The following is a 4,897-nucleotide window of genomic DNA, read 5'->3' on the forward strand; positions in this document are numbered from 1 at the left end:
GAGGAAATTTGACCACATTACTCCAATTCTACAACAATTGCACTGGCTGCCTGTGTATTATAGGGTCCTCTTATACACATCTAGATGTGTATAAGAGACAGGTATTATAGGGTCGTTTTTAAGATCCTTTTAATCACGTATAAAACGCTAAACGGTGAAGGTCCAGAGTATTTACGTAGTCTCTTGGTGTGGCATGTGCCATCACGAAATCTTCGTTCAGGTGATAGACAATTGCTGGTTGAGCCCAGGTTTATGAGGTCATGGGGTGACAGATCTTTTGTAGTTGCGGCCCCCCGTTTGTGGAACAGATTACCTCTTGAAATAAGATCAAGTTCGTCGACTGCTTTGTTCAAACGTGCTCTGAAAACACATCTATTTTTTGTTGCTCAAGGAAATTAATTTATTGTGAATTGATTTTTTTTTTGTTTTGTTTTTTAATTTGTTTAGTTAGATGCCCACAAAACTGAGAACACCTGTTAGTCATGTACTAGCCGGTCTTTGCACCTTAAATTGCTGGTAAACGGAAGCAGTGATGTGGGTTATGGTCGTTTTTCTGGTAGCCTTTAGTTTAAAAGGATAAGCTTTTTCATGGTTTTCACAAGCGCCTTGAGCACTTTAGTGGAGATGTGCGCTTAATAAATCTTATTATTATTATTATTATTATTATTATTATACACTTTCTATACAAATTACTATTCGCATATTTAATTTTTTTTAATAGGTTTTTCTATAAAATGTTTATAGATTTATAACAGGTTGTTTTTTATAAAAATTTTTTTATAGATTTTCTATAGTTTTTAAAAGTTTTTTATATAAATTTTTTATAGACTTTCTATAGAGTTTTATAATATTTTCATAGTTTTTTCATAGAATGTTTATAGATATTTAAGTCTTTTAATAGAGTTTTAATATATTTTTATATAGTTTAATAGATTTTTAATAGAGTTTAATACATTTTTAATAGAGTTTTAATAGATTTTTATGAAGTTTTAATAGATTTTTAATAGTGTTTATAGATTTATAAGAGGTTTTTTATAAAAATTTTTACAGAATTTATATTGTTTTTAAAGGGTTTTTTTTATATAAAATTTTCATAGACTTTCTATAGGGTTTTAATAGAATTTTCATAGTTTTTTTAATAGAATTTTTATGAATTTAGAATTTTTTTTTATATATTTTTATGTTGACAAATTGACTCGTGGAGTGAAAATAAGACAAGTCGACGAGTTTTTGATTGGAATGAGGGTAGCTAGTGCATACACGCCACTAGACATCAGGACAGGACCTATAGGAACGCCCCGAGCAACCAGGACAAGATTGGGCTTGGTCCTATGGAATCTAGTAAAAAAGGATTCTAAGGCTAGTTGTTACCCAGTTCACTGGACTGAATTAAGAAGATTCATTAAAGCTGAAAAATATAGTAGATTAGGTCAGATTGTTAGACGGGCATTGGATATTGATTTCCCAGAAAAGGGATTAGACACACGACGACAGCCATCAGTTGAGGACAAAATGTTCATGTCCAGAATCAAACAAACTATGTCGAAGGAAGGCAAACATTACTGTATTGGGTTGCCGTATACGAAGGAATCAGCGACATTACCGAATAACAAGTTAATGGCCGAGAAGAGGCTTGTTCTACTCAGAAATAAGTTAAAGGGCAACTCAGAGTTCCACAGGGAATACACTGCCTTTATGACCAACCTACTGGAAAGGCACTATGTCGAGAAAGTGGAGGATGTTAACTTTGATGAAGGAATGGTGTGGTATATGCCACACCATGGTATTTACCACCCCCAGAAGAAGAAACTTTGCATTGTTTACGATTGTGCTGTAAGATGTCAGGGTGTAGCACTGAACGACATTTTACTACCTGGACCAAATCTTACTAACAACCTTTTGGGAGTGCTGTTAAGATTTAGAGAAGGGAAAGTGGAGTTGATAGCAGACGTAGAATTAATGATTTCTCAGGTTTTAGTACCAAGCAAGGACAGGGATTTCATGCGATTCTTGTGGTACCCTGATGGAAATCTAAGTCTAAAGCCAGAGGAATACCGTATGCAGGTACACGTGTTCGGAGCTACGTCGTCTCCTGCATGTGCCAACTCTGCTCTCAAGCAATCAACTATTGACGGTAAGGAAATACACAGACAGGAAACCATAGAGGCAGTACTCAAGAACGTGTATGTTGATAACTTCTTGAAAAGTGTCGATAGTCGAAAAGAAGCTATGACCTTCATTAGAGAAGTAACAGGCCTATGTGAGCGAGGTGGATTTAACCTGACTAAAGGGTCAAGTAACGACATGGAGGTGCTAGGATCAATACCTAAAGAGCGCAGATTTAAAGGACTGCAAGAGTTAATTCTAAATGAGAACGGTTTGCCAATGGAGATGGCTTTAGGAGTCCAGTGGAACCCGGAAAATGATTTGCTGTGTTTCACGCTACCAAATTTATTTTGAATTGAATTAAATTGAATTGAAATACAGGCAACCGACTGACTAAGAGAGGATTACTGTCAACACTAAGCTCAGTGTTCGACCCGATGGGACTACTCGCCCCCGCTATTCTTCCTGCTAGGCTGATACTTCAGGAAGACATACATAGTGTCAAGGGATGGAATGATGTAATTCCAATGGCGGAGTGAGATGCCCCTTATCAATAATCATACCGTACCAAGGTGGTTAGACACAAGTTCTGCTAGCAGTCACCAGATGCACGTCTTTGTTGACGCGAGTGAGAAAGGATATGGCATCGCCATATATATTATATCTGTAAGTGAACCTGTCAACTGTTCCATTCTCAATAGCCGTTCGAGAGTGGCCCCATTAAAGAAACAGACCATCCCACACCTGGATTTGACTGCAGCACAGCGGTTTCATACGCACTATATTTGGACAATAAGTGTTTTCAACGCGCCTTTCAGATATTTATGCACCGCAAGCCTCGAACGAACACACTCATGTCGCGATTGGGATCGTGCGACCCTAGTGGAACTGCATTTTTTGGTACATAGTAGAATTGTGCTAAAAATAATATATGAGTATAATATCCCCCCATCCATGTTCTGTTTGTCTAATTATTATATCAGCTACTAAACAAAATTTTTCAATGCATGAATATATATATAAATCATGAATTTTAACGAGAAAAGTAAGGCCGGTCTTCAGTAAAAATGTAAACAAACAACGCCCTAACTCCGTAAATGTTAATATCGCTAAACATGGTCGTAATTATCGTCGTTGTACAAAATTGTGCAATTTTTCTGGATGTTATCGTTGGTCGCCAATGAACAATCAGTGTCTGTTCCCGTATTCTGTGAAATATTGGCCTGACAACTTTTTTCCGATTTTTAAAAAATTTCGATTGAAAACAGCAAATATTTTGGCTTTACTAGGCGTTCTTGACAACTCCACGGGCTCATACGCGCAATTTTACGCGTTGGTTATACATGCGCTAGGCCTAGATTTAGGCCTAGATTTTATTGGGGTTTTGGATAGGCTTTGCTGCATTAATGTTGATAACTGTTAAAATTATACTTGTATAATATATATATTATTTTTATTCAGCTAATATATAATAAATACAGGCTTGCATTGAATAACATTTTATATTTTGATGGCAATAATTAGGATGGCTCTAAAATAAAGAAAATTTAAAATATAAATAAATGTAAACAATGATCCAATATTCATCTGTAAAAATAGCCAGTATCATTTACAATCATCATTCTTCTTACACTTCAGTTTACAAATAGACACAAACATTATTTTTTACATGTTATATTTTTAATGAACAAAATAAACCTTTAAAAATACAAGAATCCAAATTAAACCGAAAGGTCCACTGATTAATCTTGGATACAGAATAATACTTACTCAAAGTTTAGGGATTCAATACTTTGATATTAATTATGACATCATCAGGAATCCAAATTAAAGGTATGCAATCAGCTTAATACTGACAGTTATTTTTCTAGAAATTGCTATTGCACTTTGTAAGTAGAAAATTCAATATATTCACACTATATTATAGTACTGCACAACAAAATATGTTATTGCGCTTTGTGTTAATATGTGCAGTAATTAGTGTGTAAATTTATTTTCACAAAAAGGTATGGGGTTTTGAACAATCTGTTCTCAATAGTAAGTTGATTCAGAGAAAATATAAATTTCCCATCATCTGAAAGTCCCAGGTCTCTTTAAAAATACAAACAAAACTGTCTGTAACAGCAGGAATGCAGAGACAAAATGACGAGTTCATCTGTTCATCTGTTTCCATGTAGCTTGCATATCGATTAAAACCGGATAGATGTAAACATATCTCACCATAGTATCTGATTTTCATCCTGCGTCGTAACAATTAAAGAAGCTGAAAAGATAAATATAAATATATTTTAATTAGGCAATACATAACAATATAATTCAATCTAGGCAATGGAAAGTAAAAATTTTAAGTGTTACTTATATTGTGTGCTCACTTTTCTCTTGGTTTCGATGTGGTACAAAGGGCGTAAGAGTTTTATTATTATTATTGTTATTATTATTATTATTATTATTTCATAATAGTTTGGGAATACAAGTACAGTAACGTTCCAAAACATAGAAAAATAAAAAATAAACACCATACATTAAAAAAAAAGGGGCAACATTTAAAAATGGACAAACAAGTTAATGCTTAGGAAGACTGGTGCTTGCTAATAGTAAAGGTCTCCCAACAACATAATAACGGATATCAATGAAAATACAACATTTGATATACTGTATTTAAGAACATGCGATATGATTTATAAAGCATTATTGTGATGATACATAATTAAAAAAAAAAAAACATTGTACACAAGTAGAATAATTTTTATTATTTAAAATACCTTAATATCTGTCTTAGTATCATTTTTTT

The 4,897-nt window shown here is 33.8% G+C and overlaps 1 protein-coding gene and 1 long non-coding RNA gene across 2 annotated transcripts in view; one reads left to right on the forward strand and one right to left on the reverse strand.

Annotated features, from left to right (window-relative positions):
* Positions 1-673, forward strand: LOC117114525. The gene is made up of 2 exons (XR_004446381.1): positions 1-54; positions 102-673. It is a non-coding gene; the product is annotated as an uncharacterized LOC117114525 (long non-coding RNA).
* LOC117114534 overlaps positions 1-4,897 on the reverse strand; it is a 20,740-nt gene that overhangs the window by 12,520 nt on the left and 3,323 nt on the right. The gene's annotated exons all lie outside the window — the stretch shown is intronic.

This window comes from Anneissia japonica, unplaced genomic scaffold (genome assembly GCF_011630105.1).
Source record: "Anneissia japonica isolate Jap-2015-1 unplaced genomic scaffold, ASM1163010v1 scaffold1693_len225059_cov107, whole genome shotgun sequence".
Lineage (NCBI taxonomy): Eukaryota > Metazoa > Echinodermata > Crinoidea > Comatulida > Comatulidae > Anneissia > Anneissia japonica.